At 39.6% G+C, this 24243-nt stretch overlaps 1 long non-coding RNA gene and 1 pseudogene across 1 annotated transcript; both read right to left on the bottom strand.

Moving 5' to 3' along the window:
- Positions 1-125: 125 nt before the first annotated feature.
- Positions 126-4617, bottom strand: LOC111393006 (annotated as a pseudogene).
- Positions 4618-9942: 5325 nt separating this feature from the next.
- Positions 9943-10698, bottom strand: LOC111393562. Its single transcript, XR_002702444.1, has 2 exons — positions 10550-10698; positions 9943-10406 (listed from the first exon to the last, which is right to left on the bottom strand). It is a non-coding gene; the product is annotated as an uncharacterized LOC111393562 (long non-coding RNA).
- Positions 10699-24243: the final 13545 nt, after the last annotated feature.

Below are 24243 nucleotides of genomic sequence, written 5' to 3'. Positions count from 1 at the left end.
GAATCATCACTAACTTTCTTGCAGTGGGAGTGAGGATATACCAAAGAAGACTTTCTTCTCCAGCCCGCAATTTCCTCCTTTTGGAATAGAGTAATGGAGTTGGTATATCCTCCATCCCGTTTTAATTTTTTTTTTTTGCATACTATATTGATAATCGGAGAAAGTTGTATGTATGGACTATAATGCTGGAAATACTGATTCCCTATATTACACCTTCATATTATCTATGCTGTTTGTTTCCAGATTTTGACAGTAGATAGTATATTACACTCACATTAACCTTTGATTGGTTTGCAAGTTGTCCTTAATTATATCAAATGTTTTTAGGTGATGTTTATGCTTTAAATATACATTGGCTGATACTACGGATCCTGCAAATTATCCCGTTGCACATCGATACACAACAGTTTTCATCTATAAGTTGATTAAGGATCATTTGGGTTCATTTGGGGCAGCAGTGGGTTCGATTTCTAGAGCTTTGCCTTCTTCCATTCTTGACTCGTCCCCAACTGCTGGTGGCTGGACATTCGAAGGAGACTCTTTATGTCCAACTTGGATCGAGCCATCAACGGCTTTCTTCAAAGCCTTGTTCTTCTTTGCTTGCTCAGCCCATCTAGTGAGCTTCACTTGCATATGATCCTCGAATATAGCCCTATTGAATGAACTTCCCATCTGCAATGGGAAAACCAGAAAAGTAAATATAGGAAATTTATATTCATAGTGAATTCTTGAGTGGAAACAGAGATTGAACTTGCCTGTGCAACAAATGCATATAATGGCATGGTACTATAACTGCAAAGGAGCTGCACAAGCACCCTACACAAGAGCAATGTAATGCACATAATTAGTTTTTCAATCACATACTATCGTGAGCGACTGCATGTGCGTGCGTGGATATGTGTCACACTTGATAAATGTACCCTATGACAAGTCTGGGAATAACATAACCAACTTCTCCCAAGATGCATGAGTTGAATTTAAATATAACCTGCCATTTTCATCCGTGCATCAGTATTTCCTCGATGAAATTAAGAAAGAAGATGAATTAATGAAGTAAATCAGAAGATTTTGTTTACCAACATCCAGAAGAAGACTGCAATCTCAAATGAATTCTGGAACAGAATTATATGAATCAAAACAAGGACAAGGCGTGGTTTGTGGAACCAGAAATGATCATCAGAAGGCCTAACTACAATGTCCCCTGTGATAGCTGTATGTCTCTGCCCAACCTCTTCTGCCAATTGGGTAATAATATGCTCAAGTTTGGTGCCCACAATAAGCAGAAGCTGCAAAATAAAAAGCAATTTTTCATTTCCATTTCCATAAAATTTTGAAGTAATGTGACAGATTTTGTAGGGTTCCTTACAATCAAGGGAATGAATGCTATCCAAAAATATGCATGCCAACCTGCACAAACATAAGATAAACTAAATGAGTTCTTGCCAAAACACAAGCAAAACAAACAGTGAAGGAACCATTCTCATTCCTCTATCGCGTATATCATTGCACATAATTAAGAAAGCGTCACTGGGCTTGTTTGGGATAACTTGTGCTTTTATAGAAGTGCTTCTTGAGGAAGCAATCTTTGACCAGCTTCCTCTAGAAGTTCTAATACGGCAAAGCACTTCCATGCCCCAAAACAGCTTCTCAACCTGCCCTAATACGCTTGAAACGACATTTGATCCTCACCCTTCACATTCAGCAACAAGAAAAGAACCACAAATATCCATAGATACCAACTGCAAATCACAAATAGTTCTCAAGTTAATCTCTCTCAGCTATGCAATTATTCTATACGTACTTTGATTAGCAATGGAACTATTGTAAACTGACCTTATTCCAACAACTTAAAATCAGTTTCGAGAGCACGCGTCATGTACTTGTAAAAATTGAAGTTGGGATTTTCCCTATAATGAATCTGACAGAAAAAAAAAACAGTAAGTTCCATATGTAACATGCTGGGACAGTAAGGTATCATCATAAATAAAGTAGTTTACTACAATAAATCCACGTCATAGAGTCTCATAATCTAACTCATTAACAGACCCATAAAATTGTTTGAAAAAGGAACGCTGAAATTCAATGACAGGGTAAGTGTAATCTGTCATAAGCAAATTAATTTACTTTCAGTTCTTTGACTTACCACTCAACTTAACAGAACTAAATTTTTACCAATTCCCTTAAACCGGCGCTTGATGAAACCGTGTTCTTGTACATGGGTTACTATCCTTTGCTGCGCTGTAGGCACGTCAAAAAGAAGTAGTTGGAACTTGAAAGATTGATGACAAATTCGAATAATAAGCATTACCTTGTTCGGTATCATGTTCCTTTTTCTGAATAGAATCTTCCCATTGTTTCCATTGGCGTATCTGATGACAAGTAGAATCATTGGTGCATTGAAAAAACATAGGTACAAACTCAAAATGGAGGGTAGTTAATGACGCAGGTAGGTAATTACCTTCAAGGTTCCAAACAGAATCGTTAGAGCAGAGAAAATTACGAGCGCGACAGCCAGCACAAAGATAAATATATGTAGATCATGTACTGCTTTATAAGATAACAGTGGTGCTTTACCCTTAAGGATTGAAGAAAAGAACAAGATAATTAATAATCTTTCAATAAGTCTCAAGATTGAAGAATTTCAAGTATAGAGATTAAAGAAAAGACCCTTTTCTCACAGTATCCCAGGCCATCTGGTGGCGATGTTGCTGCAGCAAGAAGGCGGGGCCCTAAGAAGAAGAAGAAGCTGCTTTGGAAATGATATGTGGATTTTTTAGATTTATCCAATTTGCTGCAAGGAAGCCAGTCGTCTGTCAAGTGCTTGGCGATGCATATATTAGTAATTTTGTTTTCAAACACAGTCAGAAGCAGAGATATGAATCCCAACAGCATCAACTCTGCACCATTTATCATAAATGAATACACGTTTGTAAAAATTCTTTTAAAGTAGTAATATTAATAGCATCTCGACTGACCTTCCTTTATTTTTTGTAAGGCTTCGAAGAGAGCACCCTGATTTTTCTTGATTAAGAACTGCAAAGTATCATCTGTTGGATAATTTAATGCTTTAAATTACTGGATCTTTCATGTTAAATCATCAAAAAATACAAGAATTAAAGCCGAAGCATACCTGAATCAAACATGGTTAATGTAATATGAATTTCGCGGTATGATCTTCCAAATCTCCACGCAGTCTTCTTTTCCTCTCTGTGATGGGATGCAGTAGAGAATGAATAATACGTTGCGTGTGATCTGGAGACCATAACTTATTTATATAGGGATGCCCTTTGACCTAATTCGGCCCATCATAGAATTAGGACTTGGGCCCGGTCTCTACACATATGTAAACCCATACTTTAACTGGATACATTAAAACCCAAAATCGAAGCCTTATTAGATCACTTTAATTGAGCTCAACCGAATTTGATAGCCTATAATTTAACACACAATTATTCACACATACAAGCCCATCTTTAATTAAAAAATCCTTACAATCTCCCACTTGGGCTATATGTGTCACATTATAATTGTGCATTAAACATAACCTTATGAGTATTCAGAATTTTGCTATCATTACCGAATGTATCCCCAAACAATCCCATCCGTCAATCATATCAACATAGGATCAAAGCGGCTTTCGCTACTTTCACGTAGCTAAACCCATCAATGGTTACGTATATCAATATAACGGAATGACATGGATCAAGCATGGATGTGTAGCATGGAAATTACATATAATGTGATCTGTAACATGACTATTTCCAACTGGTCCACCTTAATACCTTAGTGAGATCATTTTAAACAAGTTCAGAGATAATTAACCAAATAACTTTATAACTGAAAATAACTTTAATTTTAAACCGTATCCAAAATAACAGTACATGTGTCCAATATGAAAAGCAAAAATACAAACTTCCACTGAAACTAGATATCCTCAAGAGACATTACACCCATATGAGCAGTGTGCTCATGAAAGACCTTGGGTATCAATTCCGTAGTAAGCGGATCTGCAACCATGGAATTTGTCCCAATATGCTCTATTGACACCTGTCCACTCTGAACTCTTTCTTTAACAGCAAGGAACTTGATCTCTATGTGTTTTGACTTTGTCGAGCTCCTGTTGTTATTGGAATACAATACTGCTGATTTACTGTCACAAAATATCTTAAGTGGTCTTTCTATATTGTCCACAATGCGCAGCCCAGTGACAAAATTACGCAGCCATATTTCATGATTTGATGCCTCATAACACGCTATAAACTTCGCTGCTATAGTGGAAGTAGCTATGAGTGTCTGCTTAGCACTTTTCTAAGAAATAGCACCTCCAGCAAGTAGGTAAATATAGCTTGAAGTGGATCTCCTACTATCTTGGCATCCCGTGAAATCGGGATCAGAATAACCGATGATCTCCAACTGATCTGATCTCCTGTATGTGAGCATATAGTCTTTTGTTCTCTGTAAATACCGCATGACCCGTTTGGCTGCTTTCCAATGATCCATTCCCGGGTTACTTAAATATCTCCCTAGCATCCCAACGATATACGCTATATCCGGACGTGTACAAACCTGAGCATACATCAGACTCCCTATAGTTGAGGAATAAAGAATCTTCTGCATTTCTTTAATTTCCAAGTCATTTTTAGGACACTGACTTAAGCTGAACTTGTCTCATTTAGCCACAGGGGTGTCACATGGTTTACAATCTTGCATGCTATATCTTTTAAGTACCTTTTCGATATAGCTCTTTAGTGATAATCCAAGAATACCTCGAGAACGATCTCGGTGTATCTGAATTCCTAATACAAAAGGGCATCACCAAGATCTTTCATCTCAAAATTCTTTGCTAGAAATATCTTGATTTCGTGCAATAAGCCTATATCGTTTCTGGCAAGCAATATGTCATCGACATATAAAATCAGAAAAATATACTTGCTCCCACTGAACTTGTGGTATATACAATCATCAACCAAATTCATCTCAAAACCAAATGAGATGATCACCTGATGAAACTTGTAATACCATTGACGAGATGCCTGTTTAAGTCCATAGATGGATTTCTTTAATTTGCAAACCATTTGCTTTGCATCGTCCGATATAAAGTTTTCTGGTTGTACCATATAAATTGTTTCATCAATGTCACCATTGAGAAACGCTGTCTTAACATCCATCTGATGTAACTCAAGATTGAAATGCGCTACCAATGCCATTATAGTCCTGAAAGAGTCTTTCGAAGAAACCAGAGAGAAAGTCTCTTTATAATCGATACCTTCTTTCTGTGTAAAGCCTTTTGCGACAAGACGAGCCTTATACCTCTCTACATCACTTTTCGAATCCCTTTTGGTCTTAAATATCCATTTGCAACCAATGGGTTTCACACCTTAGGCAATGGAACGAGGTCCCATACGTCATTGTCCTTCATGGACTTTATCTCTTCATTCATAGTATCGAGCTACTTTTGAGAGTTAGAACTTTTCATGGCTTGACGGAAGTTGATCGGATCATCTTCCACCATTCCAATGTCAACTTCATGTTCTTGAAGAAATACGATGTAATCATTCGAAACCGCACTTCTCCTCTCTCTAGTGGATCTTCTTAATGGCATTGGTTCTTGAGAGTGTAGAGTTTGTTCTTCTGGAACAATTTGTTGATTTTGAGAGGGAGGTATGACATTGTCTCGATTCAGAGTTGCTTCTTAAACAATATCAGGGATAGAAACCTGATCATTGTCAATGGCAATTGGAGGAATTTCAACGTATTCCTCTTCAAAGACAAAGCCTGTGACCCTTTTTCCCCCCGCAAACTCAACATCCTCAAAGAATCTTGCATTTCATGTCTCGAAAATTGCCTTAGTTGTGGAATCATAAAACTTGTAACCCCTAGACCTTTCAGAATATCCAATGAAATAGCAACTGATGGTCCTTGCGTCCCGTTTCTTTTCATTTGGCTTATAGGGCCTTGCCTCAGCTGGACACCCCCAAATATGTATATGCTTCAAACTAGGCTTCTTGCCCGTCCAAAGCTCATATGGGGCTTTATCAGTGGCCTTAGTTGGAACTCTGTTGAGTATGTAAGCTGCAGCCTTTAATGCTTCACCCCAGAGAGATTCTGGTAAGGTAGAATGATTAATCATACTCCTCACCATGTCCTTGAGCGTTCTATTTCGTCTTTCAGCAACACCATTCTTAGTGGGCGAACCCGACATAGTGTATTGTGGGATGATACCGCATCCCTCTAGAAATTTAGCAAACGGTCCTGGATGCTGTTCACCCGAACCGTCATATCTGCCATAGTATTCACCCCCACGGTCAGATCTGACGTTTTTAATCCTTTTGCCGAGTTGGTTCTCAACTTCAGCTTTATAGTTTTTGAACACATCCAGTGACTGTGATTTTTCATGAATGAGATATATGTAGCCATATCTTGAAAAGTCGTCTATGAATGTTATAAATTATTGTTGACCATTCCAAGAACCCGTAGGGAATGGTCCACAAATATCCGTATGTATAAGTTCTAAGACGTCCGAAGTCCTATTGGCTTGAAATCTCCTTTTATTGATTTGTTTTCCCTTTATACAGTTGACACACAAATCATAATCTGTGAAGTCAAGAGGGTCGAGAATCCCGTCAGACACAAGTCTCTCAATTCTCCTTTTGGAGATGTGACCTAATCTCTTGTGCCACAACGAGGCAAAATTCTCGTCGTTTAATTTTCATTTTACACCTCGAGTACTTACATGCAAGGTTTCATTATAAGAATCAATTGTATCAATTGAATAAAGATTATCGTAACCTGATAAAGAACCGGAACAAACCAATTATGAATCATGAAACAAACTAAATTTTCCATTTCCAAAAGAACAAGTATAACCAAATTTGTCCAAAACAGAAATAGAAATCAAATTCCGTCTAAAAGACGGTACAATAAATGTCTCAACAAGATCCAAATAAAATCCAATTTTTAACAATAATCTAAATTTTCCTATTGCCTCTACTTCCATTCTATTGCCGTCGCCAGTATAGATGTATCTTTCACCATCACTTGGTTTTCGGCAACTCAGGCAACCCTGCATAGACATACTGATGTGAGTTGTTGTACCAGAATCTATCCACCATGTATGTCTAGGTACCGAAGTTAAATTAACTTAAGAACAAACCAAATGAAGAAGAGTACCTTTCTTTACACGCCATGTGTGGTAATTGGTGCAATTCTTCTTCTTATGACCTGCAGCTCCACAAAAGAAACAACCGCCTTCAGTTGGTTCCTTATGCTGTTTCTTTTGCGGTGCCGTACCCGCAGCTTCCTTATTAATCTTCCTTTTCTTGTTGCTTTTGTCCTTAGAGGTGGTGGCTAAATGAGCACTTTCTGTCTTCTCATGCTTCAGTCTTTCCTCTTCCTGGACACAGTGTGAGATGAGCTCATTAAGGGACCATGAGTCCTTTTGACAGTTGTAGCTCACCTTGAATTGACTGAAATGTGCCGGAAGGGATATCAGAACCAAGTGCACTAACAAGTCTTCAGATAAATCCAACTTGAGTGCCTTTAGTTTTGAAGCAATGTGAGACATTTCCATAATGTACTCCCGAATGTTTCCTTTCCCTTTATACCTCATTGAGACAAGATTTGCCAAAAGTGTACTTGTTTCAGCCTTTTCATTCTTAGCAAACCTCTTCTCAAGGTCCTCAAGGAAACCCTTAGACGTAGTCACCTTATTGGACATAGTGCCCCGAAATGCTTCTGGAATAGCACGCTTCATGACCATTAAGCTTATGCGATTCGATCGTTCCCACTTTTTCATCTCCCTCTTGTCATCAGGGTACTCTTATCAGTAAGTGCAGCAGGTTGATCGACCCGTAAAGCAAGGTCTAGGTCCATGACTCCGAGAACAATCACAACGTTCTCTTGCCATGCCCTGAAGTTTGTGCCATTTAACATTGAAATTGAATTGATGCTAGCAGAGATATTAGTAGCAGAACCTGAAACTAAATTAGAGAACATTTATTATGAATAGCTCACTTGAATATCTTTAATATGCAAATAATAATAATATCAAATAGTGGTAGGGCCCATCACAAGATACCAATCACAACATCAATATTCAGTCTTTGGGCAGAGATATTGACTTGTAAGCGGTACTCTTGGCGTAGTGATCAAACATTGACGATAAAACGTGTCAATCAACAAATCTTTCTTTGGACCGATTTATTGATTACACATTAAACCAAACAATCGTCACACGTTTATCACCACAGGTACACGTGTATTCGGCTAAATATTGACCTTCCTTTGGGCCGACCAATATTCCCATGAATAACACGTGCACAAACACTTTTTAACATTCTAAGTTAGTCAATTTTCACAAGAGAGGTTGCTTTGGCAACATGTTGTTTCAATTAACTAACTTTCGAATATTATATCTCTTAAAAGAGTCTTTAGTACCAAAATTTGAGAAAGAGAATCACCAATTTTGCATATTTTGATTAGTTTTAAACTTTAGGGGATTAGGATTAATAATTCAAAACTTTAAGGGGGCAAAATTAATTAATTTCAAACTTTAGGGGTTGAAATTAATAAACTTGAAACTTTATGGACCATAATTAATTAATTCAATACTTTAGAGGATCAATTAGAACAAATTTTAAAACTTTAGGGGCCAAAATTGACCAATTCAAAACTTTAGGGATCAAATTTTAAAAATTTGAAACTTTAGGGGTCAATTTGAATTAATTATGAACTTAGGGGGCCAATTTGAACTAGTAATTAAAGTTTGAGGGCTTTAATTATAAATTCAGAACTTTAATGGCCCAAATTAATTAATTTTAAAACCTTAGGAACTGAATTATTAAATCCAAAACTTAAAGGCCCAAAACTTAATATAACTTAAAGGTTAGGGACTGAAACCTTAATTTTATAACCTAACCCTAATTGCAACTAAGGACCTCAATTCATCTAATTTACAGAAGAGGCCCCCGCCCTCAAAAAATCCAGAAAATCGAAAAACCTAAATTTTTTTTCTTTCTTCTTCTTCTGGCAGCGGCGCACTCCGGCGCCACACGCAGCAGCGCTGCTGTATGCTGCTGCCTGCGCAGCGCTGCGCCGCTGCCGGAATATTTTTAATTTTTTTTTAAATCTGAAACCAAAATCTGAATTCCAAATCTAAATTTTCTAAACTAATTAATCCGAACGAAAATAACAAAAATTATACCGCAAAAATTTTCAAATTTAACAAAATATATATTCTAAATTGTCAAATCTGAAAACTTTACAAAATATTGCAAGAACCAAACTAAAATTTTTGATTCTCAATGATTCAACATGAAGAGGCTCTGATACCACTTGTTGGATAATTTAATGCTTTAAATTACTAGATCTTTCATGTTAAATCATCAAGAAATCAAGAATTAAAGCGGAAGCATACCTGAATCAGACATAGTTAATGCAATATGAATTTCGAGGTATGATCTTCCAAATCTACACGCAGTCTCCTTTTCCTCTCTGTGATGGGATGCAGTAGAGAATGAATAATACGTTGCGTGTGATCTGGGGACCATAAGTTATTTATATAGGGATGCCCTTTGACCTAATTCGGCCCATCATAGAATTAGGACTTGGGCCCGGTTTCTACACATATGTAAACCCATACTTTAACTGGATCCCAAAATCGAAGCCTTATTAGATCACTTTAATTGGGCTCAATCGAATTCGATAGCCTATAATTTAACACACAATTATTCACACATACAAGCCCATCTTTAATTAAAAAATCCTTACATCATCATGATCATGATCTTCATATTGAAAAAACAGTTACCAGCAGCAGGATAAGATAACGAAGAATTAATACACGAAAAGAATGCAGAATTTAAGGACCTTTCCGGCATAATGGAGGAGTCTTTCAACAATTAAAGAGATGGCCACAATTACAGTACAAACAGAAGAAAGTACTGGTTTAAGTGTCTCAGCTCAACGTGCTGGAGACTGTACAATTGTTTCTATTTATACTGGTTCCATGTGCTGTAGAGATATTACAATCTTTTATTTATTTTTGGCATTTCCTAACAGAAACAAAATCTATTCTAAATCAGGTATGTAAATGACTGGTGAATTCCTTGATTGTTGTAATTGCTGGACAGAATTGGGAAAACACTTTGGCTGGCTTGATTGATTCTAGGCTAAATGGATGTTGGCTGTCTTGGAAGGCCTTCCATTGAATTGATTGCTTGTAAAGGACTGGGATTCCTTTTGTGTGCAACTAGACTGGCTTCTTTCATTTTCGTCCTTGTCTTTCCAAGGAATGTTCCTGCTAATACAAACAAGTGCGATTATCCAAGTAGGTGTATAATCTAAGGATTCTCCGTCGCTGTCACCTCCTCCGGCCATCACTTTTTCCCTTTTCTTCTCTACTTCCTCTGCAGTTTAATAGAGAAATAATATGTGGTCATTGACGGAAAATGGAGCTTAAATACACTTGAAATTTATTGGCTGATCAACAAAGATATTTCTTGAATTTGAATGAAAATATAGGGGTGAATAGTATTTTGTTTTTATTTACCCAATTCATCGAAGAGAATATTAAGAATTCACATTGTGAAATGGATGGATTGCTGCATGCAGGCAAGAGACACAAGTGACTGTTTGTTCCTATTCTACACAAAGAGACATGAGAATAACAAGAGAAGCTTCAGGGTCGGTCTAAGGGGATGACTATTTAGTTTCTTGTCCTCAATCAAGAGGCTAACAAGCTAGCTCACTTATTGATGGAAAGTTAACTAACTTTCAAATGGATAACTCAACTTTTTTTTTTTTAATTTTGTTTTTTTTAATCTTCTAATAGTTAGCACATCTTTGTACTTATGATGGCCAAAAAAAAAAAAAAAAAATTCCATTATGGAGGAGGAAAAAGACTTACTTGTCCATTTTAATATGAATAAGCAAGATAAAACAACAAATACAAAATATTTCCCCATGCTAATAGAATATTTAGACAGAAATTATCATACAACTTACAAGATTTGTAAATTAATTGAAGTGTTATGCATAAATTGTGATGAAGAAAAGTTGGGGAATATAAGTGCCAAAATGAGCAAAATTTAGGACTTTCATTACAATTAAAATGTAATTCAATTAACAAAAAATGTGCGGTTAACATATTTATCCTATAAAAAATTCCATAAAAAGTTTGTTTTTAAATATAAAAAATTGGACTGACTAAGATTGCCCTCTATGCCCTTAATTGGAAGCTTACGGTTATTGATAAGTGTATTTTACACGTTTTATTGTACTTATAAACTTGAGTTATATTTGAAAATTTGTGGGTATTTCTACTTTGCTTAGTGAAAATATTGTTATTGTAGGTAAAACTCGGACTTGGAGGCATTTAGAGTAAAAAAATATAAATAAAAATAAAAAAAATGACGATTTTCGAGCTTAATTAGAGTTATTCAAAGCAATTGAAAACCAAAAGAATTGCACATGATTGATAAGAAGTATTACGAGAGCTATAGGTAGAAAATCCCAAGTTTCGAGAGTGAAATTCAATATTTGAAAAGTTTAGAAACTAATTTGCACACTTTCGGAACTTGAGAATGACCAATTTTAGAAGATTATTGAGGTTTGAAGACCAATATAGATGCTTTTGAAAGTTGCAGAATCAATATTGAAGATTAGGATTAAAAATGTTAAAATCAGACGAAAATCATGAAGCATTGTTCAAATTGAAATAACCTGAAAAATTCAGGGTTGACCGTGGTCAACTGTGGCTGTTTGCCGCGATCTAGGCTGCAATTTTCAAACTGTAGCCTGTTGGGCAAAAAAGTGTGTATTTTTTTTTGAGTTATGCTACAAAAACAGGGTAGGTGACAGGTTTAAAATCTAGGAAACACGTGTCACACATTGATTCGACAGTTTATAAAAAAGAAAAAGATGAAAAAATAAGTGCTAACATGCAGACTTGTTTTCAAACCGTCTGAGTAACTTATTCCTTCATTTTTTTTTCAATGAGTTTTAGCGGTATTTTCGAGTTACAACTCCCAAGACACTTCCACAATTATTAAAAGACCTCGTCCGTGTCTAAACAAGGGGAGAGAGGGGTTTCGAGACAGATTTTTAGAAAGAGGGTGTGATCCTTAACTGAATTCTTTAATGATTGAATGCTCTTAATAAGGTTACCCTAATTCACGGGGAGATGTGTAAATGAACTTAATTGAGTATGATTGGTTTTAACACAAGAGAGGTAAATTATTTTTGTTTGAATTTGGTGATTGAAATTAAGGGGATAATCATGATGAACTCGTTCATCCTAACACTTTTTCGTATATCCACTAAACCCTAAACTGCCTAATTGTGAATTCTTTAATTGTTTCCTTAGATTTATAGTATTTAAGATCATAAAACAAATTTTTAATTATTTTCACTCGAATTAAAGTTGGATAGAGTCAAACCAATAGTTAGGTAGATAGTACTAGTGAAAATGATAATCTAAATTCTTTAGGTCCATTTTACTATTACTTGTTTAGCCCTTATTTGATTCCCATTATTTTCAAATTACATCTCTCTCTCTTATTTTCAACCATACATTTTTCAATAAAATAATATTACTTGCAAATCCAAATTTTTTCCTTATTTTTTTAACCACAAATTCTCCATCAAAATACTATTTCAAAATGCATTTTGGACAGAAAATGGGGCTCAAATAGTTTCTTAATCAACATCATACACGTGCGATTACAAACACATGAGTTATTGATAATCACATCTGAATATAAGATTTGTTGGACCTTTCAAGTTTATATCCGTGTTCGTGAAGTGATGAATGATGCACGCCTTATAGATTTCCATGATAAGTGAAATCTATAAATTTAATTTTATGGCTGATCTCCAATTGGGGAAAATGGAGCTTAAAAGGACTTGCGATTTTCATGCCATTGACTTGATTGAATTTCGCATGGGTGTTGATCGAAGAACGATAAAGCCCTTGCGCAAAAATTTGTTTCACAGAATTTAACCAGACAACTCACATGGGTGGGCCCTACGTGGTGATTGCTATGTGCTGACACACTTGGCCGACCCTCTGAGGATCATGGCCCACCTATTACGAACCACATGGCATAGTGGCCGAGGCCCTTAGGCTCACAAAGAATCAGGAACCACTCGGAACACGGCCTACGATGTGGCCCGTATTCTAGAATGCCAAAGTGTTGTATGCCTAAGTGGTTCTTATTTTCAAGGCTATTCATATCGAGGCCCGTCATGCCAACGTCGAAGCCCTGAAGCACCTCTTGCATCACTTCTCCCCAGAGATCCGACCTTACATGAGAATCCTCTTTGAATGATTGATGGGACACCCATCATAGAGTGCCAGTGTTTTGTCTTCGTAGAGTCGCGTTAGAGTAGAGGCGACTCTGCCAATTAATATATATATAGCAGGCTAGGTGGTCAAACTTGATACCTACAGTTTGACATGTAAACTAACGAGATGAGGCCACATATACTCCTAATTGAAGGCACTATAAATATTCCCCCATGTACCCCATAAAAAGCTAATGCAAGATTTAACACAAGAACAAATACAAAATTCATTACATTTCACTCTCTTGCAACATACACGAATTCTTACACGCATTTTACAAACATCGATTGGTAATTATTGTACAATCGTTATGCAAACATCTCGTTGGATTGTGAACGTCCTCGTCCTGCGCCTTTGAGTCGCTCCCACACCCGCTTTTACTAGTTCTAGACCATCCACGTGTCTTAGCGTGTTGAACCAGGCTTATATGTGCACGAGTGAGTCCGGTATCTGTTGGAAACATATTCTAGGGTCAACAGATTAGCGTCGTCTGTAGAAAACCCTACTATAACTAGGAGCAACCGTGTGGAGAAAGCTTATCGAAAAGAACATTTGGGCATCCTTCTTGAAAAAGAATTTGTTCTTGAAAAAGAACAAGAAGAAGCCCCATAACTTGGATGAAATTTGACGCTGAAACATAGAAATATGAGCTCAGATGAGGATGCACCCCCTAGGAGGGTGAGAAAAAACACAGGGGCAGCCTCAATAACTCATCGCAGGCCCTAACAACCTCACAGAAGAGGTGGTACAAGAATGGCTGCCTAAATCTCAAGAGAGATAGCTACCATGGCTGCAAGCATGAGGGACATTGCAAACCAAAACATGGCCTTGAGAGAGCTCATGGCCCAGATGCAGGGCCAGGGAGGTTTCCTCATGCCTCCCTATGCACCTCAATGGCAGTTACAACAAGAGGAAGAGGTCCAAAGCCAAAGGGTTGCATCACTAGAATACAACCAAGGTGGTATACCCCTGGAAAGGGAGGTAGAAGTTGACGTTTTTTTCCAACTATGCTTCCCACTGACCTACTGAGGTCCCATATAACCAGGATAACTTCTCACCTGCATATGAGCCGGAACAAAGACCTAGGAGGTCGAACAACATTTTTGACAGAATCAACCCAGCCAAACCGAGGCATAGGCAGCAGCATCAGCCTCGTGAACCTCGAGCAAGACCACAGCCCACAAACATTGACTCAGCAACTGGAGGAAAGGCATGAAAATGCCCCCCGTAATGCTCCACCTAGAAATAGGTACCAAATGAGGGAGGAGGAGGCGAGAAACCAGGCTGGTCCTTCATATCCGCCACCTAGATATGAAGCTGACGAGAACAATGACTTAGATGAGTAGCAAAGGTCCCGTGACTTGGATGATGATGATGAAAATCTACCATTTTTAAGGGAGTTAAGGAGCGCCCAGGTACCGAGCCACTATGTTATGCCTAAGATATCAAAATACGATGGGAGAGGCGACTCGGAGAAGCATTTGAATGCTTATAAGACCCATATAAGCCTGAGAGGAGCCATTCCGACAGTGAAGTGCAGGGCCTTCCACTTGACACTTAGTGGAACGGCTGAAATTTGATATAGTAGGCTACCGCCTGGGAGCATAAGGAGTTGGCCGAAGTTCAAAACTACCTTCCTGAAGAGGTTTGATGTGAGTAAAGAAGGAGAGGCTCATATCCAATGTCTTCAAGATATGAGACAGGCGCATGGAAAATCTCTAAAAAGCGTCTTTTCACGCTTTATTGACAAAATGACGTATTGTGTACAAGTCATTGATCGCTAGGCCTTATCGGCATTGATGGAAGGTCTGAATATGAACACCATATTCCGGAGAGACGTGCAAAATCAGGATCCCACCACCTACAACGCCCTACTTGAGATGATGAGGCGGGAAATAATCAATGAAAAATTGATTGAGCATAGAAACAAGGCCAACAGAGGCCTCCCACCTTCAAAAAGGCAACGTGCCAGAGGGTCGACCTCCCACTTGATGGACTACCAGATGAACCAAGGTAGTAATGAAAATTCTGGGCAAGCACTTGTCACCACTACTTTGAATACGGTTCCGACATTGGCATATGAAGATGTCAATCCCATGATCAACACTCAGCAGACCGGAACTTCACAATAGGCCCCCCGTAGGGGGAGAGGCCGAGGGCATGGATCGGAACCTAGGAATAGGTCGAACTAGAATCCCCCTGAGTATTGTATGTACCATCGCTCGTACGGCCATGACACCACCAATTGTCGAGATTATGCATACCATACCTGACGGGAGAGCCCCCGGGATAGAAGAAATGAATTGTTCGAGGCGAACATGCCTTCACCTAGGTATGATCAGCAACCTAGGCGTGAGAAGGCTGCTCTCTACCAGTAGGATGCATCTCCCCGCAGAAGGGATCATGAAGCGGAAAGGCCCAAAGAAGGGCGTAGGCATCGTAGAGACCGCCAGGCCCAAGAAAAAGCCCCCATTCACGAAGTGGATACCATATTTGGAGGCCCATACGTTGGGGACGAGACACAAAACGCAAAAAGAAACTACGCTCGGGAGGCCAAACACCCCTCGTTGACCAACTAAATTGTAGGTAGCGGCTCCTTGAGAAATCATGCGCCACCTATTATCTTCACCCAAGAAGACTCTGAGGAAGTTCACCACCCCCACTACGATGCAATTGTGATAAGGGCCGTTGTGGCTCGGAACGGGCTCAAAAGAAAGCTAGTCAACAATGGTAGCTCCATGAACATCCTATTTGGGTCCACCTTTGACAAGATGATTTTAGACCATGAGCTAACTCCTACCACTACTCATTTGTATGGATTTATCGGGGATAGCATTACCCTAAGGGGAAAGATCACACTAGCAGTGGAGATGGGAAAATTGCCCCAAACCACATTGAACTTCATGGAGTTCCTTATTGTGGACAGTTGGTCGGCTTACCACGGGGTATTAGGCAGAACGGTCTTGAAGGAATTAGGGGCCGTCATCTCCATCCACCACTTATGCATAAAATTTCCAACTGAGAATGAGGTGGCGATAGTGAGAGATGACCAAAGAGGATTTAGGGAGTGCTACCTAAGCTCCATCAGGAAGGTTGAGCCCCGGGATGTACATGTCATCATCGCAGACGTGGACATGACTTTCTAGGTGAGGCTCCCGAACGAGAAGACGTCGAGATGATCGATATACCTCCCGATCGGGAAGAGTTACTCGTGCTTGATGAGATTGACCCCCATGTGACAAAATATGTACCTCAGACACCCTGGTTGAAGAGTTGAAGAACTTCCCAATAGACCTCCGGGACCCCACCAAAGTGTTGAAAGTGGGCAAGGGTCTACCTAATGACTTGAAAGAGAAACTGAAGGACTTCCTACGTAGGAACCTCGATATCTTTGCTTGGAAGCATGAGGACATGGTAGGCATAAGCCTAAGGTCAGTTGCCACCACCTGAAAATTGATCCTAAGGTTGCCTTGTATAGATAGAAGAGAAGAGCCCTCAACCCGAAAATGTATTAGGCCCTGAAAGAAGAAGTACAGAAGCTAATCCAGAATGGCTTCATCAGAGAGGCCATTTACCCAAAGTGGGTCTCTAACCTTGTGCTCGTCAAGAATCATAACGACAAATGGAGGGTATGTATTGACTTTACGAATCTTAACAAGGCATGCCCCAAAGGTAGCTTCCCACTTCTAAGGATCGACCAATTGGTAGACTCCACCGCTGGACATGAGCTTCTAAGTTTCATGGATGCCTACTCAAGCTACAGTCAAATTCCCATGTACCCGGCCGATGAGGAGAATATCTCCTTTATTATTGGCAGAGGCCTTTATTGCTTCAAAACGATGCCCTTCAGGTTGAAAAACAACAGGTCTACATATCAAAGGCTTGTCAACAAAATGTTTGTGGACCTCATCGATAAGATAGCGAAAGTCTATGTAGATGATATGCTTGTGAAAAGTTTGATGGCAGACGACCATGCGACGCACTTGAATGACACCTTCCGCATCCTAAGAAGATACAGGATGAAGCTCAACCCCCTCAAATGCATTTTTGACGTTGTCTCTGGCAAATTCTTGGGGCACATGGTCAACCAAAGAGGAATCGATGCCAACCCTGAAAAGATTAGTGCCCTGCTCGAAATGAGATCACCACAGAAACCAAAAGAAGTCCAAAGTCTAACTGGACGGGTGGCAGCGCTCAGCCGCTTTGTCTCTAAGGCCACCGACAAATGTCTCCCGTTCTTCAAAGTATTGAAAGTCGGGAAAAAGTTTCAATGGACAGAGGAGTGTGAAGAGGTCTTCTAGGGCCTGAAAAGGCATCTAGGGCAGGCCCCCCTCCTCTCCAGGCCAAAGCCTGGCGATGTTCTTCAACTATACCTGGCCGTCTCCAGTGAGGCCATCAGCACAGTCCTAATCCGAAAGGAAGGAACCATCCAACTCCCCGTGTATTACACTAGTAAGGCACTTCTATCCCAGAAAACTTGCTACCCTAATATGGAGAAGCTGGCCCTTGATTATAGCTTCTAGGAAGCTGAGGCCCTACTTCCAAACTCACACCATTCATGTGCTGACCAATTTTTCCCTGAGACAAGTGCTTCAGAAGCTCGACGCCTCGGGGAGACTATTGAAACAAACAGTGGAGCTAAGCGAATTTGATATTATCTTCAGGACAAGGACATCCATCAAGGGCTAAGCTTTAGCTGATTTCGTGGTGGAGTTTGCTTATGCGCCCGAGGTAGAAGAGGTTATGGAACTTGTCGAGCCCCCCACATGGAACTTGTTCGTGGATGGTTCGGCCGAAAACATAGGTTCGGGAGTTGAGGTGGTCCTCAGAAGCCCATAGGTTACAAGTTGAACTCAGCAGTAAGGTTCGGAAAGGCCACCAACAATGTGGCGGAGTATGAAGAACTCCTCGTAGGCCTCAAATTAGCAAAAAATGCAAATAAGGAGGCTAATTGTCAACAATGACTCCCAGCTGATTGTAAATTAAGTGAATGACAACTTCTCATCTAAGGACAGAACCATGGCCTCCTACTTGAAAATTTTGATGAACCTCCTCCCAACTTTTGAAAAGTTTGAACTGATGCAAATCCTTTGTGTTGAGAATGTATACGTAGATGCACTCCAAACTTGCAAGTAGCAGGGACTCTGAGCTGCTCGCTATGGTACCAATTGAACACCTCCTCAAACCATCTACCAAGGCCCCCGATGTGATATGGATGGAAGAGACTCCTACCTAGATACAGCCCATTATAGCCTATCTAAAGGACCAGGTACTGCCCAGTAAAAAGGATGAGGCCTACAAAATGAGGAGGTCAGCTCATTTCCTCTTCATTGATGACGTACTTTACAAAAAAAACTTCTCCTTCCCAATTCTTCGGTGTGTAGAGAGAGATTAGGCCGCCTACATTCTAAGGAAGGTCCACGAAGGTGTCTGTGGCAACCACTCAGGAGGACTAGCTCAGGCACAAAAGGTACTGAGGCAAGGGTACTACTGGCCCACCTTGAAAAAGGATGTACTTCAATTCGTGAGCAAATGTGACAAGTGCCACCATTTTTCTCCTATTCAGAGGCAACCCTCGCAAGAGCTGATCGCCGTCTCCAGCCCATGGCCCTTCACCAAATGGGGCGTGGACCTCATAGGTCCCCTACCGAAAGGTAGAGAAGGAGCAAACTTCGCCATTGTGGCCATTGATTACTTCACAAAGTGGGTTGAGGCTGAACCACTAGCAAAAATCATAGAAACAAACACTTCCAAGTTCTTGTGGAAGAACATCATATGCCGATTCGAAATTCCCTACTCTATAGTCTCAGACAATGGGTGACAATTCGACAATAAGAAGGTCAGGAACTTATGCGAAGAACCTAGTATCAAGAAGCACTTCTCCACGCCTCATCACCCCAAGGAAATTGCCAGGTTGAGGCTGTGAATAAGACAATCAAGCATGTCTTCAAAAGGAAACTGGATGCGTCAAAGGGAGCTTGGGTTGATGAGCTACCATAAGTGCTTTGGGCAATCCGAATCACCACTAGGACTCCCACTGGGGAAACTCCTTTCCTCATGGCTTATGGCACCGAGGTCATGAGCCCTGTCGAGGTTAGCTTACCATCACCACGTCACCTGCACTTCAGCGAAATAACCAATGATGATGTATAATCCCGAATTTTTAACTTAAATTCACATATATTTTTATTTGCCATTTAATAGGAATGCAATGTTTGGTTAAGTTCTTATGCAAGTTAATTGATTATCTCTATAGTTATCTTATTAGTTGAGGGACCAAATTGAAAAAATAAATAAATATCAAATTATTTTATACTTTATTAAATGGGCCAAATAGTTAACTATTGAAGGAGTTAGAATTACTCTACCAATATTGGGTTCATTTTGAAGCTCATAATAAATGGCGAACTATGGACTCAAGAAAATTTTAATTTGGTCAAGTTAAACCCAAGTTTTAGCAGTTTAAAGAATGTTATGGTTATAAGAGTTTTAAAGGATTAGATTTTTCGCTAGTTGACTGCCACCACTAGTTTAGCTAAATAAATTAAAATTTTAAGTTTTGGTTAAACAGAGTCTTTATGTTAAGTATTAATAATTATAAATTTTTAATTAAGAGGTAATCAATTAAAACGTAATTCCTGCTTACAAATTTAGTTAAATGCAAATCAAAGGAATTTGAATTATTTGATGTTAGACTTTAGTACATGAGTAACCCATGCATTTCATTACAACTTTCACGTGTCCATATAATTAGTAATCATTGTGTCCCCTAACTGGAACAAATTTTGGGAAGATTGGACTGAAATTCTAATTTAATTAATAAGCATACATTTTATAATTTTCGGCCATTAGGAGATTGACAATTTAAGATGTTTGTATTAGAGTAAATTATGCAAATAGAAGGTAGATTTGTTTTCCCCGTCCACGTGTAAAAGTCATGCAGTGTAATGCCTATCATTTCCTTGTTGTAATTGTAATTGATATAGAAATTGGCAGAAAACCAATAATTAATCTGCAGTCATACTATATCAATCGGGAATTATGAATCAATTTCTCAGAAGATTGCATGAAATACGAATTTAAATATGGCTGAAATTCCACTTCCCCACGTGATTACCCGACTTCAACAGTATAAATAGAGCACTAAAACCACATTCTACTACACGTCCATTACCTCTCCCTCTTTAAAATATTCCTCTATATTATTTAGATTTTTTAAGGCTTTGGAATTGCAATCACATTTTTATTCTCCACTTTCATCTTCAAAAGGTGAGATACTCAGTGCTATTAGTGGTTTTCCACATCTTTTCAAATACGTTATTATGAATTTAATTACTTCAATTCAGGCTCCTTGGGGAGAAAGCATGATACATTTTAAGGCACAATTTAACCTTCACGTTATTTTCAAGGCACAATTTAGCCTTCACGTTATTTTGCGGCGCTTGCTAGAATTATCATTTGTCATGGTGTGATAATTCTCATGTTATGTTGGTAAGATAATTTATTTGTAATTTCATGTTTGACTTGAATGTGGAGTAGCAAGTATCTCATTGAGTATAATTCGTTGTACTCATCCCCTTATTTACAATTTTCAGGTAATAATTAGTATGCTGGACGGCGGTGGATGGATTTGCTATTGGACCAACGGATCCTCGTCATGAAGTATTTTAATTTTCAAAAACACTAGAACTAATAATGGGTTATTCATTTTTTACCCAATTGTGAGTGCATTATAAATTTTCAATTAGTTTTAACGGTTCTAATAATTTTTGGATGAATGATATGTTTTCAAACGTTCCGCAAATTTAAATTTATCTTTTGATTAAATGTTATTCAATCTTTTACAGAATTTCTTGTTATATTAAAACTGTTTATTTCAAGGTATATTCATGTTTCGTAACGTTTCGGGTTATTAGAATTCGGGGCGTTACAGAATGGTATCAGAGCTAAGTGACGTGGGAATAGTGAAGTTAAATGGGATTTTGTGAAATTTTGTTTAATGTAATATAAAATGGGGTTATGTGCCTATAGTTGTCCAAACGTGTTTATTTGTTTATTCCTGGACATGATTATTTGTTTACTCATTTACTATAATTTATTTTGGATAAGGATTTATTTACTATAAGGAAATGTCACGCACCAAAATTTCTGCCTTCTTTCTTCGATTGAAATTAAAATAAATGTAGAATAGGATTGTTTGGACTTTTTATGTGTAAATTTATGAAATGACCACATGATTATTGTTGTCATTAACAATTTTTTTTTTTCAAAAAAAAAAAAAAATATTCATGTTTCGTAACGTTTCGGGTTATTCGAATTCAGGGCGTTACAGATGAGCTATGAAGTACGACCTCGACGTTATTGATGAAAGAAAAGATGACTCCCAACTAAGGCTCGCTACTTACCAAAGGAAGATGATCAAGTACTACAACTCCGAGGTGAAGAAGAGGTCCTTCCGAATCAATGACCTGGTCCTTAGGAGGGTCTTTCTCTCCTTCCCTAGGTGCAAGTGCCTTGGGTCCAAACTGAGAAGGCCCCTACAAAATCAGAGAGAAAATCTGACCCGGTACCTACTGGATTGAAAACATGGACGGCAAGACACAGTCTCATCCATGGAATATTGAGCATCTCTGAATTTATTATCAGTAATTGTACCACCTCGTTGGACGATTTTTCCTCACTCATGTATCAAATTCCAAATTTCAACAAATTTCTCATTTACTTAAGTTCAACAAATTTCAACAAATCTATCAAGTGTAGGTGCCTCGAAGAAGAGGTCCAGATCCCAACTTTGGGTTACCTCGCCTGAACTCCGGGGCGTACGTCACATGCCTCCCTTTGGCAAAGTTGAACGCCAAGGGGAGAAGCTCCTATACGGTTGCACCATCCAGCATGTAAGGAAGCGTGTGCGCCTCGAAGAAGAGGTTTAAATCCTAACTCTGGGTCACCTCGCTTGAACTCCAAGGCGTACGCCACATGCCTCCCTTTGGCGAAACTGAACGCCAAGGGAAGAAACCCCTACATGACTACACCATCCACCATGTAGGAAAGCATGGACGCCTCGGAGGAAAGGTCCAGATCCCAACTCTGGGTCACCTCACCTGAACTTCGAGGCACATGCCACATGCCTTCCTTTATCGAGGTTGAATGCGAAGGGGAGAAGTCCCTACATGGTTGCACAATCCACCATGTAGGAAAGCGTGGGCATCTCGGATGATAGATCCAGATCCCAACTTTGGGTCACCTCGCCTGAACTCTGAGGCACACGCCACATGCATCCCTTCATCAAGGTTGAATAACAAGGGGAGAAGCCCCTACATGGCTGCACTATGCACCATGTAGGAAAGTGTGGACGCCTCAGATGAGAGGTCCAGATCCTAACTTTGGGTCACCTTGTCTGAACTCCGAGGCGTACGCCACATGCCTCCCTTTAACGAGGCTAAACGCCAAAGGGAGAAGCATCTTCTTAGATTTTGCACAACGAGGCTCATGCATTATCACTCAGGTTATGAGGTTGTCAAATTCGCTTAAGTTCAATCTTAATTGAGGTATCAATCATGTGGCTTGAGTTATTTTAAGTGATGGAAGTTAGGATGTCAAGTTCGAATTATTATCTCATCCTTAAGTTCGATTACTTGGCAAGGCCAATTTACTTGGAAGAGAAACATGTGAAGGATGAACAGAATGTTGCAAAATGTGGCATTCTTTGATCTTGGACAAATTACAAGAGGTAGGCCCGATGCGAGTACATCAGAATAAACTAAAAGTAAACTACACTATGCCTAGGCAGATGGCTAGGATGCCTCGATAGCAGGCGCCTTCGCAGCTTGAGCTTCAGAGTTGTTTTTATCCTCTTCAGCCACTTCGCCGCAGACTACTTCCTCAGTAGGGGTCCGAGGAACTTTGTCCAAAAACTTCGACCTCAGTTGAGATAGGTCATTGTTTGGGTAGAGCTCTTCAGCCCTCTCCATCATCTCAGCATAAGCGAAGTTCTTCCAGTATAAGCCTAAGAGCTGGTACTCCTCAGAGAGATGAAAGTTTGCAATGTAATCCTTGATTGCTTTCTCCTTGGCTACCTCGGCCTCTCTTTGAGCCTTCTGTAGCTCATCTACATGCTACTTTATTTGGCTCTCTAGAAACTAGTATGCATCATTGGCCCCGGTTAGCTCTAAATTAGCCTTTTCCAAGGCCTCAGTAGTCCCCTTCTGGTGATTATTAGAAATCTCCACTTTCTTGGTGAGGGAGGCCACCTTACATTGAGAGTCGTACACCTCTTTCTTTAAAGCCTCGATTTGGGCCAAGGCGAATTTCAACTTTGCAGTATCTTCAATCTTTTGTGCCCTCACCTCTTCCGCCTCGGCCTTAAGCTTCTCATCTCCTGCTCAGTAGAGGTCAGCTTCTCTAAGGAAGACTTGTTCCTTGATTGGAAATCAGTAAGGGCCTCTCCACACTCCAATGTGATGCCAAATGTCAATGAGGGCCCTCGTAAGGTCTGTAGCATCGTAGGACAAGGCGTGCAACTGCCACTGATCCATCCAAAACTTGTAAAAGGCCTTTGTAGCTCCTCGAATTTTGGTCGGCAGTGCCTCAAGCAACGCAGGAGCCAGTTCCTTCTCTCGGCCCGCCAAGAAATTCGGGGACTTCCCTTGTGTCCTTGAGGGTCGGCGTCTTCTCCGCTGCAAGCCTCGCAGCCTCTTCGTTCGTCTCCTCCTCTTTGGCCCTCCTCACCATCTCAACTTTTACCGCCTTCATAGCAGAGGCCATCAACTTAGGAGGAGGAAGATGATCATTGTTGCCCGAATGAGACACCGAGGTCCCAAATTTCCCCAAGGAGCTAGAGATATGAACAACTTTCTCTTCTTCTGATGCTCCTTGGGGACCTTTTCCTTGCCCCTAGA

The sequence above is a fragment of the Olea europaea genome, chromosome 4 (genome assembly GCF_002742605.1).
Source record: "Olea europaea var. sylvestris chromosome 4, O_europaea_v1, whole genome shotgun sequence".
NCBI classification, from domain to species: domain Eukaryota; kingdom Viridiplantae; phylum Streptophyta; class Magnoliopsida; order Lamiales; family Oleaceae; genus Olea; species Olea europaea.
The sequence above is the reverse complement of the archived record's forward strand: the minus strand, read 5'-3'. Positions and strand labels throughout refer to the sequence as shown.